The following is a 14,466-nucleotide window of genomic DNA, read 5'->3' as shown; positions in this document are numbered from 1 at the left end:
CCGATCTAGTAACCCCTATTTTGGGTCATATGCTTATCTTTTGACTTCGTTGCATATTATGTTTAATTCAAAGGCGTTATTTTGCTTCTTTATGCATTGTTTTACATGTATGTTGGTCTTGACGCGTAAGTTACCCAATTTTGTGGTGTAAAGAGTGGCACCTATGATGAGTATGAGTTCGGTGGGGAGGACATGATTTATATGTGTTGGGATTGGTAAGACTTAATTGAGGCATAGAGCACGTTTTTTGAGACGAGATGAGTGACATGTTTGTATGTTGAGTAATGAAAATGTAAGTGAATGTGGGCAAGAGATGATGCAAGTTTAAGGAACGTGAGAATGAAAGTATTGAAAGAAAGGATGTGGGTAGTAGCAACTTGAGATGTATAACGGATTATGGAGGGAGATGGTTAGAAATAGTGTTGAGTAAGAATATATGTAATGAAAGATCGTTTTAGAGGAATTGAGACGAGTGGTATATAGTGAACTTAATGGGATATGTCGCGACGTGGATTTGCAGATAGTGACTGAGTTTGGAAATTTGTGTCACCGAGAGACGAAACAAATGTGTGATTTCCTTGGGCAATTAACGGTATAAAAAGAGAATTTTGATTTCTAGAGATGTAAAAAGGGAGATGCAATCGTTTAAACAGTGAACGTGGATTTTATGGATAGATTAGTGGCAAGTGTGAGTGATAGCATAATAAGAGAAGATCCATGGTAAGAAAGAGTGAGATGATGTCGGTAGAAAATAATGGAATTTGAGTTTTGGAGCAACGAAGGGGTAACTGGATTTCTAAAGAGTTAGCTAGAAGGAATAAGGAGTTGAACTATTAATTGGTATTATTGAGTGTAAAGAGAAAAGAAGGATAAAAGTAAGCTGAGGAAAATATTCACCGGAGTTATGTGATATAAAGGTAAGGAATCATCGAAATGTGTGATAGTATCACGAGGATGTTAGCTAAAGGTTATATAGGAGTTTCAGGACAACATGATTGATAATGAGTTTCGAGGAATTAAGGGAGTAAGAAGTTGGTGGAGTATTGGCACGATACGAGATAATTGGTGGAGAGTTGGATGACAATACAAATAAGATAGTATTCACTACTACAGATACAGGCTATAACAACGGTCAAAAACCGTTGTTATATAAAAAAGCGGACGTTGTTAAAGCGTCCGTTGTAGAAGGTTTTAACAACGGTTGGCTTACTTAAGGAAACCGTTGTTAAAACTATTAACCACGGTTTTATGTATAAAAACCCGTTGTGGAAAGTGTGACTCAATTTTGGGGGAAAGTTATAACAACGGGTTTTAATATACAAAACCGTTGTTATAACTAAAGACAACGGGTTGTTATAAAATAACCGTTGTTGTTTGTTCTTAAAAAATAAAAAAATTAAATTAAATATTACTAGATGCATGCATAATTACTGCCTGTTAGAATTCCGATGCATGCATTATTACTGACATCATTGTACATATGAACGGATAATATGGAATGAGAAGGGTTAGTAATAGGATTTGAAGCAAAGATTATTGAGAGATATGATGATGATTATGGCACAACTTCCTAACATATTTATTAATTAAAAAGCAATTAACTCAACCCACACATTGCTTAGTATAAATACATTGCATATCTCAACTAACATTTCCATTATCTCATATATTCATCTCCAAACTCTAACTATTAAAACAAACTCTACTTAATCTTTCAAATCAAACTCAAAAAACTCTAACAAAATGAATGATTTCATCCTAAAGACTCTTACCATGATCGAGAACAACAACAACTTCATCCGCTGGTTCCTCCATATTGAGGAAAGTTTCAGGAGCTACCTTGCGGATGCTCGATCCGCACCGAAGCACGCCAAAGAAGATGGCTTGACGGAGCAAAGCGATTGCGGCTATATGACGATATAGCAATCTGCGAACGGAACCTCCAAATAGCCAAGGAGGAGAGGATGGATACGATAGAGCACAATAAGATCCTCCATGAAAATATAAGAACTGCATTTTTACATATGTAATTTTTTTTTTTAATTTATGTATTTATAAATATATATATATATATATATTAATTATGTTTATCTTACTTCTTCATCTTGCTTCTTCATTGTTTTAGTAACTAATTATGCGAACAATACTTAAACAAATAACATAATGGTCGATAAAAACACATATATGCAAAAGAAATAAATAGAAAAAGAAATAATGACGATGAAACTAACGATGGCGAGATTTACCTGATAAATACCGAACGTAATAGACGATGAAATCACAGTGACGGCGAGAAGATAAAGCGACGATGAGAAAGTGAGAAATAGAGAAAGAGAGAAAGAGAGTGTGTATGTGTTTTGTGTTTGTTTGTCTGCTCTGTTTGTGTTTGTGTTTGTGTATTAAGGGTTGTGTTTTGTGGCAAGCAGACTTCTTTTGTGTGGTTTATAGTATGGAAGGTATTGACAACGGTTATTAAACAACAACCGTTGTGAAATATGTTTTAACAACGGTTGTACAAAACACCCGTTGTCAAATATGTTTTAACAACGGGTTTCGTAAGTAACCGTTGTGATTACTTTTCACTAACTTTGCGCCAATTTTGCGCCAAATTATTAACAACGGTTGTGCATGGGTGACCCGTTGTTAAAAATAATAACAACGGTTTTTATAACCATACCCGTTGTAATTGATTTTAGTAAAATTCGCGCCATACATTCTACAACGTCTATTGTGATTTTCGTGAATATTCGTTGTTAAAGGGGCGTTGTAGTTGCCTAAATTTGTAGTAGTGATTGGGAATAACGTTGAGGTAATTTTGTTGATGGGTTTGATGTTCGTTATTTGGGATGTTAACCAAAGATAGGAGAAAAACCGTGTTATTTTGATATGAGTGTAAGAGGTTTGATATACGAGCAGTGGTGGTATTGTGGTGTTGTCACTAGTGGTTAAGGGTGATGATAGATAAGAAAGACAGCAGTCCTAGAGAGGTTGATTTTGTAAAGGCCGGATTGATATGAATGTTTGTAAGGAGGTATAAGATGTGATTATAGAAGGCGAGCGCTAGTGGTTGAGTATTAATGGTATGGTTATACTTGGCATGAGGTGATGGTTATGCGAACGGAAAAATGTATTATGAGGGGCATAAGAGTTAAGCTCGGGCGACAGGTAACCTTTATCGAGTGGTAACTTACGTGGTCAGGATTGACTAGTTGGTTGTGATTACGGGTCTATGATATGTGTAAATATTTGTGTGAGGTTCTGACCTCATAAGAAGTGGTATGGTGTGATAATTATAAAGTTGTTTTATGAATGTCTGTAATATATATGTTGGACACGGTAATTTAATTGAATGATATCCAAAAAGGTAATAATTTGATTAATTTGACATAGCTAGTTATAATTTTATGTGTATTAATAACACATGTGTATTCCGTGAAATGGTAGAGATGATGTTCATGAGATGCTTATCTGTTTATTCATATAATATGTTGCGTTGTGATTGAGTAAAGTGGATTTGAGTAAGTTTTCTTGTCCGAAAGGTTATTTCCGAGTCGATTTTATGGAATTGTATGTAGTTGTGATGTCTATCGATGTGGTTGTGGTGCCTCGGGTGGTGATCCGGGCACGATATTTAGTGTTGTGATGCGGGTATTTTCGCACTACGGTGTGGCTGTTGGTGGCGGTGTTGTGATGCCGTCACCGGTTGTGGTGGAGTAGGCGGGATGATTATGATACGAGTTTTTGAAAGTGCATGCCAGTTATACATAGGTTGTTGTTTCGTTTGTTGTTGTTTCCTGTGAGTTCAGTTTGGACAGATAGACAGTTGTCTTGATCATTGGTGTTTTCTTTATCAGGTTAAGTTTGAGAATGAGGGTAGAATATGATATGGAATAGAGTTGTATATGTCTTCGTTGTTGTCATGGTATAGTGATATTCTGTTAATGGGACACGTTGTGAGAGGTTGTTACAATAATTTTGATCTTGTTCTAGATAAGGCTTCAGTAGACATGGTAATGGCAAGTGAGTCGTAGAACATGTGTAGTAATGATCTGAAAGCGGCAGGTAGTTCATAATCTTTTGTTGGGACAAAGGAGTGTAGGGTGTTGAGGGAATTAGTGTCATATTAAGTTATGTATGAGTTTTGCGGTAATGAAGGAAAGAACTTGAGGATCTGGAATGAGTGCACGTAACAAGTGTGGATCGTGAGTTATGCTTTTGATGATGGGAGTTTCATATAGTTTATATAGAGAGGTATGTCATGTTGCGGTAATGTGGAAAAGTTGAAATTTTGGGTTAAGATAAAGATTTTGAGGTATAGGTTAGGTGGTGTGACGAGTGAATTGAAGTACGAGAATTGTTTAAGTAAGAGAGCCTTGGACATATGCATGACGAGTGTTTAGAGTATAGGTGGTTATCTATGACATGTGATGATGATGAGAATAATGAGAAGATATAACTAAGGATATAGTATTAGTAGGTTACGAGGACGTAACATTTATCTTAAGAGGAGTAGGATGCGATAAAAGAGATTTTGATGATTGTTCATATGGTAGTATATTTGGAAGTAGAGTGTTGGTGTGGCATAAGATATGGATTTGGATATGTTGTGGTTGATAGTGTTAAAAGGTCACGGACGTGCTTGTAGTAGTTTGATGTTAGGAATGCGAGAATACTTCGATAGTGTTGACAGTTGGATGATGAGTTTATGAGTGTGAGTAAACTTCGAGGACGAAGTTCCTTTTAAGGGTGGTAGAATGTAACATCCCGTTTGAGGTCTATGAGTGTCTTGATTTTGGATTTGATAGTGGATGATATTATGGAGCTAGCAGCGTTAGAGGATGGTAGTTGGTTATGTATGGAGTGGGTGTCGTGAAAGATATATATGTGGTGGATACGATATCGTGAGTCATGTTAGGGAAGTAAACATAGTTGGTGGAGTGGGTGTTAAAAGTTCATGTTGTATGTTTGGTCGAGTTCTTGAGTTCTTAGTTATGTTGTTGTGTCTTGGTTGAGCTAGTATGGTTGTTTTTATGTATGGGTTGAACTTCGGGGACGAAGTTCTTTTTAAGGAGGGAAGACTGTAATACTCCGTATTTATGAGTCTTGGGGTACTCTATCGAGTAGGCCTTACTCTGTCGAGTAAGGGAGTTTTGCGAAATAAAATAGTTTCTGACCTGTTGGGTACTCGATCGAGTAACTATGGTACTCGATCGAGTAAGGGGGTACTCGATCGAGTAGCCTTGGGTACTCGATCGAGTAGCCGGTTTACGGGGAGTTTTTCTCGGGTTTTGTTAATTATGCGATTAAGATATATAACCTTCCGTCATTGTTTCTAAATCACTTTTGCAAAACCTAATTTACTGTTTAAGAGAGAAGGCAAGTTTGTTCTTAATCCTAATCGCATTGTGGACAAATCCCGGAGCTAGAGGTGTCGGATTTCATTGTTCTTGGCATCATAGTGTTCCTTGCGTCAAGGGTAAGTCCTACATACCAATTTTATAGCGTTTGGTTGACTTTGTTTAAACCCTAATTTTGGGATTGGGGGTTTTTATGATTTGTTAAGGTTAGATTGTGATTATGTGATTATGTGATAGGAGAAGGATTTGTAAAGGAAGGTTTTGAGACAGCTGCTAGATCGTCTGATGATTGTGTTGCTTTCCAGGTAGGATTTCCTACTCAGTATTAGTCCCATAATGGGATGATTGTTGATGTGTTGAGATTGATTGTTTAATATCGTAATTGTGTTGTGACGGTGGTTGATTGTGATTATTGATTAATATCGTAATTGTGTTGTGACGGTTGTGATTGTGATTGTTGTCTCTGGTTCTCGAGATGCGTTCTCGGCTGAGTGGAGTCACTTGCGGGAGTGGCTTCACGCCCTAGTTTCGCCCTTCGTGGAACCCGCCACGGAAGGGGATGTGCACATTAATGGACAGGGTTATCGCTCGGTATGATGAGCGGGGCTTAGGTGGGAACGGCTGCGGTCCCCCATCGGCGTAAGTCCAGGTGGACGATCGATGATTGAGATGATTGGAGTTGGTGGTTGTGTGTGTGTGTGTGACGGTTAAGCTGTCTGTTTATCTTATTGTTGATATAATGAATTGTGTGATTAGTACTGACCCCGTTTAAATGTTTTAAAACTGTGGTGATCCATTCGGGGGTGGTGAGCAGTTATTGAGCAGGTATGAGCTGATGCGTATGGGATAATCGGGAGGAGTCACCACGATGCGGTTTGGAAGTCTTCATTGTGTTTGATAGTTTTATAGTCTTTTGATAGTAGATAGTTTTGGAGAACTTGTATCTCTTTATCAGTTTTGGTTTTTGGCATGTAATCACTTTAAACGTTAATTATTATTTAAATATGTTTCTTTATTATCTTATGATAATCATTGCCTCGGGTAACCGAGATGGTAGCATTTCCATGCCTTAAGTGGTCCTGGTAAGGCACTTGGAGTATGGGGGTGTTACATTTATAATTTGTGTATATAGAGTTGTTCAAATGCGGACTTGGACTGGAGATGGGTTAGGCTGTAAAGGAAAAAGTTGCCCTTTAAAACCTTAGTCGGGCGGCTCATGAGCTAATGGGCCGTATCACAAAACTTCAATTTAGATGTTTTATTTATTAAAATATATAAGGATACCCAATATATAAATATTTTCGTTATATTTTAACCTTTATACTTTACGTATTATTTTAGTGTTCCACGTCCATATAAAATTGATACAATTTTCTTTGAAAATGTCTTTTTTTTTAAGAGTAAAAGTAAAGGATTTAAATAGTAAACGGGCCTAATGGGTTGGCCCACGGGATTTTCGTGTTGTCCATACCCGCCCATTTAACTTGGCAGGCTGGGCTTGGCCCGCCCTCTTAATTTTTCGGGTAAAAAATACTTGTCCAAGCCCATGTAATAAGCGGGCTGGACGGGTGGGCCTAATAGGCAGGATGACCCATGAACATGTATACTTTTAAGGAATAAGTATCGTGATCTAATATTGAATAAGTCATGCATATTATTGCAATTAGCCCCCTTTGAGCTCTCTTTACTACTAAGAATATGTGTTTCGAAAACAAAGTATTCAAATTGACCCAGCCATAGTAGATTAAAAGTTATATTGTTGCATAATTTAACTTTTAAATTAATTGTTGTGTGGTAATCTATCCCATTAAATTAGTTGCTCTTTGTCATATGCTTATACGAAATTGTGGCATAGTTGTTAAAAATCATATAGTCTATATCGTTTTCGTGTGTTTCTTGCATGCCAGACCATTAGAAAAGACTGAAGTGGGTGCGGAACGAACACAAAATTATAATTAGTATTTCATATACGCGTGCAATAAAAATAAGCAATCAAATAATGGGATCTCTTATAATTTGCAAAGACAAATCCTTGTCGATGGTTCATGTCATTCATCTGTTTACTCCATGTTTATAAGTATTTTGTGATGTAAGACTGCAGCTGCTATATCTAATTCTAAAGTTGTTTCGTTGGACACAAAATTGTAATTGCCTTTTTTTTGTTCTTAGATCTTTTATATCTAATTCTAAAGTTTTTTAATTTATTAATTATAGAATATTTTTTTATTAATTCTAAAAGATTTTTTTTATTTTAGTGTTTTAAAAAAGTTGGAGTCTCTCACGATGCCTGAAAAAACCTCTTTTATATATATATACTAGACTAGATTTAATGCCCGTGCGATGCACGGGCCTATTTATAATGCTCTATCATGTACTCCCTCTTATTCGCTATAATGTTCCCTCTTTCCCGAAACGGATTATTCAAGTAATGTTACCCTTTCCTTTTTTGGTAACTTTTACTCTTATTTTATTTATCCCTCTCTTCTATCACCAAACCCCACACAACTCTTTTACTCCTATTTTATTACTTTTCTTAATGTTTTGTCCCCACAACTCCTTATTTAACTCCTAATAATTCATCTCTCTCTCCTAACACCAACCCCACCAATGTCCTTTATTCATTTTTATTAGTATTCCTTAAGTATCGTGCCAAAGATAAAGGGGAACATTATTACGAATTGGAGAGAGTATAATATAATATCTGAAAAATATTGATTTGAAATAGTTGTATAAGTTTCTTCAATGCAACAAAAAATTTCGTTGACATACGTGGTGTTTGAGTTCATCAATACTTCTGGCTCTGTCTCTGTTATTTATTTAACTTTAATTAGAAAGGTAAACAATTACAGTGGTACGAAAAGAGGGAACAATACTTTAAGTTCTGTTGGTATTCATTTTCACATTAAGATACTTAATAAAATCCACATGTTTGTAGGCATATTTCAATCTCATACACTTGTAGTTATAACCATCTTTTTTCGATCAAGTAAAATAAGACCATCGAAATTAGCTTCCATTCCTTTGACTAATAATATAAGGTAGACTTGATAAATCTTTCTAGATTACTGTCCAACTTCTCATGGGAGACTAGTTTGAAAGCCCGTACTTCGTACGGGTTAATGACCTTGATTATTTTAAAACTAAGTTTTAGAACTTTATCGAATAGGTGTTTCGAAGTTCAAATCCGGGTTTCACATAATTCTATAAAAAATGAAATATCCCAATCACTTATGGTATCTTGATACGTACTTGATTCTAAGCATTAAGTAGCCTCTAAAGCTTTGTTATCGCGAATTCTAGCAAAAATTATTAAATACTAATCATCATAAGTGTAAGCCAATCGAGGCGCTTTGATAGCCCTTATGATTAATATAAAGATAGGTGTTTCGAAGTTCAAATCCGGGTGTCACATAATTCTAAAAAAAATGAAATATCCTAATCCATTCTGGTCTCTTGATACGTACTTGATTCTAAGCATTAAGTAGTCTCTAAAGCTTTGTTATCTCGAATTCTAGCAAAATTTATTAAGTACTAATCATCATAAGTGTAAGTCAACGGGGGCGCTTTGATAACCCTTATGATTAATACAAAGGCAGGTGTGAAATTAATGAATAGTTTACATTTGCTATATTTTGGTAGGGAGAATAAATCAATGTAAACTATTGACTGGGACGGGGAGAGTATAAATTTTGTTTGAACCATATACCTACCATTCAAATATGGACAATTTACTTACACATGTCATTCTTATAAGTTAGTCATTTCAAATTTTTTTGTTCAATTAATAAGACCGTCTTACATAATAATAATAATTAATCTTTTAATTACTGATACATAGAGTTCATTTTTATGTGCTTTCTTTCACAATGCACTTGTAATGTATACTCCTATGATCATCTTATTACTATCATTTCACCGTAAAAGCGTAAAAGATAAATCCGTCTATGTTTTTGGCCAGTATAAGCAAACATACAATTTAGTGACAACAAAGTTATAGTTTGTTAAATTTTAATTTTAACCGTTAATAATAGAAACTCTTAAGAGCTCTCTTTCACAATATTTAAGTGACTCAAAAGATTTTGGGTTGATTCCCAAGTTTCAAGGATGACTTTTACTTATAATCATAAGATCACCCTACCTTATGCATGTTAATCTTTCAATGTGGGACAAATCTACTATTTATACGCAGTATATTCACGACACCTCAATTATTTTTCAATGTGGGACAAATAACATGCTAATAAATACACCATCTTTTTCACACCTAGCTCGACATCCAACCCGAATCCTGAAATACAGACAACTGCTACTCATTATATCTAATATTAGTAAGCCTTGTTTTGGTTGTACGTTGCCTTTTGCATAATTGGTTATATGATTTTATTGTACCGTATAAGTTCATAATCCTGTCAAGTTTCATAGTCATCCAATGTGAATATGCCAAGTTGCTAACTGTAGAACATAGAACAATTAATAAACACAAATTCTCATTTGTAATTCTATTAGAATTAATATTTCTTAAAAGTTTCTTAAATTCCTGCTAAGAGAAAATAAGAAATCACATGCTCGGTAAAACTTGTACCTAACTTGATAGTCGGTAGGATAAAATACGATAATTTTGAGCGTATTCTTTTTTTTTCTTTCTTGGATCAGATTGGATATTATATTACTCTACCATCTTTAGACATATAACTACTTTTTTAATCTCAACAGTATAAAAAATTAAATAAATGGATACACATTATTTTACTATTGATAGCGCTAATATTTGTTGCCTCGCAAGAGTTAACGTCATCAGTAACAAACTTAGGGGTTATTTGGTTACCCATTAAACAATGTAGGAACTTAAATTCATGTGAATTGCAATTCCTCCACAATGGAGGAAGTTGCTTACCTAGGCCCTCCTAGGTAAGTTAGAATGCCTACATGAATTGCACTTCCTCCATGACAACCAAACATTTTTTTGCAATTCACATGAATTCCAAATTCACGTGTTTTATGACTTCCTAGGCAATGCAAATTCCTATATGCAACCAAACGACCCCTTATAAGCAATACCAATAACTACAAATTATTCTCTAAAAAGAAAAAGGGTAATCTTTATTAGGGGTATTTTAATCAAAAGTATATAAATGATTAGATGAAGAGAAAGTTACCATTATTCTTGTGCCCGCACCCAAACAAAAACAGTTCTCGCCTATGATAATATCATAGATGTGATATACCATAGATGATCACGATTCACGCATACACGCCTTTGTAAATCATAATTATTATTGACATCTCCATCCTAGCTATATTCCTATAGACAAAACAAAAGAAATTCATTAGTCAAAAACATGGTAGTCAATAACTTATACATAATGTCAAACTTAACTGAGATTAACACATAACAAAGGAACACTAATGTTTTGTTAAAAAAGTACAATTAAATTAACTGAATGAAAGAGGTTTGACAAATGATGTTAAAAGCAGCTAAAACAACCAAAGAAAAAACACGGTGGGCTAATTGGTTATGAGTACATCACTTATATACAATCTCTAAAGTCTTTCATTAATATTGGACTCTCTATAATCGCTCGGAAAAAGCTTCCTTTAATAATATACTAGTTTTCTTGCCCGTGCGTTGCACGGATATTAAAATAATATGTGATAAATTTCATAATAAAATGGAATATAGACATATAGTACATTGTTCATGTCTAATATTTTATGTATGCCGCATGACCAACAAATAATTCCCGTTAACATAATATTGAAATAAGAATAAAAGAGTGTTTGATTAATAAAATACTTTTTTTTAGGAAAATAAAACCAATATGAAGTTTTTATATATGATACTTGGACTGATAGTTTTAAAAGTTGTTCATTAATACCTGTTTGTTTTTCAATTGGTCAAGGAAAACAATAATATCTACTTTGCATAATCAAGTTAATGATGCAACAAATCTCCTTCTTTCGAATAACAACCATAATTTAATCATTGCTGGATCAAATTGTAATTATGTAAAAACATTTAGAGGTAGTTAGAATGTTATATCTCCCGGTCAAAGTATAGAAGTACGTTTGAATGTGAACCAAATTCCGACGCAATACTACATGCCTAGGGCTGCTTATGACCCCCTCATCTCTATAGCAATAGTCTTGGCCCCCATCTTCTCATTTGAAACAAAATATTTCACACACACCCCGATTTTTCTTCCCTATTCACACACATGATCTAAAACAATCTCATCCCTTGAAAGATCGATCATTGTCTCCGAAACTTATCTCATATTTATCCAATCAAGTGAAAAACTAAACTAAACCCCTACTTCTAGAAAAATCCACCATCCAATAGAAACTAACTCTTACTCTCGACAATGTTGTTATTTTTTTAGGAAAATAAAACCAATATGAAGTTTATATATATGATACTTGGGACTGAGAGTTTTTAGATTTTGTTCATTAATACTTGTTTGTTTTTCAATTGGTCAAGGAAAACAATAATATCTACTTTGCATAATCAACTCAATAATGCAACAAATATCCTTATTTAGAATAACAACCATAATTTAGTCATTGTTGGGTCAAATGGTATTTACGTAAAAATATTTACAGGTAGTTAAATGTTATATCTCCCGGTCAAACTATAGACGTACCTTTGAATGTGAACCAAATTCCAACGCAATACTACATGGCTGGGTCTGCTTATGACACCCCCCTATAACAATAGTTTTTCCCCCATCTTCTCATTTGAAACAAAAACCTTCACACATACCCCTCTTTTTCTTCCCTATTCACACACGTGATCTAAAATAATCTGATCTCATCCCTTGAAAGATCAATCCTTGTCTTCGAAACTTCTCTCAAATTTATCCAACCAAGTGAAAAACTAAACCCTTACTTCTAGAAAAATCCACAATCCAATGGAAACTAACCCTTGCTCTAGAAAATATGTTTAGAATTAATATTTAATTTAATTTGGATTGATGGAGTTAAGATTAAATTTATCAGTATGATCTTTTGAGGTTTATTGTTATTATTCATGTTACCTATATGTTTTAATGCAAGCGATATTTTGCGGATAAATAACCTTATTTATTATCACTATCCTCGTTGAACTCACCACCCTCCACAAATGCACCCTCCCTCCACCCCACTAATTTACGCGCAAAATAAAACATCAGTCACTGTGATTAGTTCTTACTACTTGAAACAACCTTCAATCCACTACCACTATCACTACCTTTCTGCCACGTTTTACATCTAAGATGTCATAAATCATATTCACCTCCATGAAAATATGGATCATCGTCTCCCTTATCGAAGACAATTTATTTCTCCTTCAACAAAGAAAAGTTTAAGAAGCAATTTTCCCTCTTATCTCTCTCCTTTTCCCTTCCTAGTCGTTTTCTCATCCTCTCCCCTACCTCAATTCCAGATACTCAAACAAATTGTTTAGGTACTATGTTTGTAAACTGAATAAGTTTGAATATTGTATATATACACGAACTTTGTTGTTTATTTCATATTGCATAATTAAATCTTACTATCTCCATCTCATTTTTATTGTCTTTTTTTATTCAAATTTTATTATCTCATAATTATTATCCCCTTTCTAGATCTAGTAAGGAAAAACTTTAGTCAACCAACTCGTAGCAACGAACCTCATTCCCACTCGAAACAACCTTTAGCCCACTACTTAATCCCTTCGATTCACACATAAAACGGTCTAACATGCAAGGCTTTCATCTCTCTCTTGAAAAGTCCATCTAACTAACAGAAACCTAATCGCTACTTTATGAACTTCATCATTTTTACATCCCGTAAAGCTTAAGTTGAACATAAAAAAAAAATGCAGAAACTTAGGTTTTGTTTGATAACGACAAATTGAACATTTTTTTTAGCATTTTGAGAGTTTTTGCACTATTTAAATAACAAATGTGTTGTTTTGAGTGTTGATCATCGATATATTGAAATAGTAGATTGTGGTGTAATTTACTGTTTTACATTATGATCTTTAATTAGTACGGAGTATATTATAAGACAATAAAAATTGATTTTTTTTTATCTCTGAGGAAATTAAAGATGAAACTTTATCTATATCATATTTATAATTAATATTCTTCACTTAAAATATATAAATTTAAGCAAGTTCAAATAAGTTAGCTAAAAGTTATAAATCACACATTGTATGAAGCTGTATAATCATTTTTTTTATTAATATGAAATAAATGTCATAAATTTAATGAGAATATTAAGACGGTAGAGAAGTATAGAAGAGTTGGCAAGTACGTGACCGCCTTTTAGGTTTAAATTTTTCATTTATTTTTATATTTTTGCCTAAAGGTGGTTAAAGCATTGTATTATGCATGACGAATATGTCTCACCCTTCCCAATTTGTATCTCTCCCTAAATTATACTGATGATGTGCTCAATTTACAAAAAAAAAAAAAAAAAAAAAAAAATATAGCGTCAACAATAATTAGTTTGCTCCATATAATTGAATAGTACCATTTTTTATGCATGTAAATTTGTCAGAAGAAAAGGTTGAGAGAAACGGTCTTCACTATATTAGGAAAAGACTACACTTACCCTTTTATTTTTTTGTTTTCATGACTTTTTTTAATGTATCTGATAATTTGAATCATAACCTTATACTATTTCTATAATAAGTGTATCTAATTTACCTCAAGCCTCATTCAAATCTATTTTATTACTCGTGGTACCATTTTTACTTTAAATTGTAAAACAATCGCACAATAAAGTTTTTCAAAACATTTACTCATTTGTCATAATATGATATTTCGATTTGCAAATTAGCAAAGAACTTTCTTTATCTTTTAATACTCCTTGAAAAATAGATATCGAACTTTTTACTTATCAATAATTTGTGAATATCTTATTTAAATTTTGATTAATATAGTTTTATATAATGATAAATGAATGTAAATAATATAATAAAAAATTATCGATAGAAGTTGAAGTGTATTGTGAGAGAAATAACTTTAAAATTAGTAGGAGAAATACATATGACATTTGAAAAATAAACTTCGTATTATGTATAACTAAATATGACATTAGCAATAACAAAAGACGTAGGAGCATATTTCAGCGTTCATTTTAC

Source organism: Silene latifolia, chromosome 9 (assembly GCF_048544455.1).
Source record: "Silene latifolia isolate original U9 population chromosome 9, ASM4854445v1, whole genome shotgun sequence".
NCBI classification, from domain to species: Eukaryota; Viridiplantae; Streptophyta; class Magnoliopsida; order Caryophyllales; family Caryophyllaceae; genus Silene; species Silene latifolia.
The sequence above is the reverse complement of the archived record's forward strand: the minus strand, read 5'-3'. Positions refer to the sequence as shown.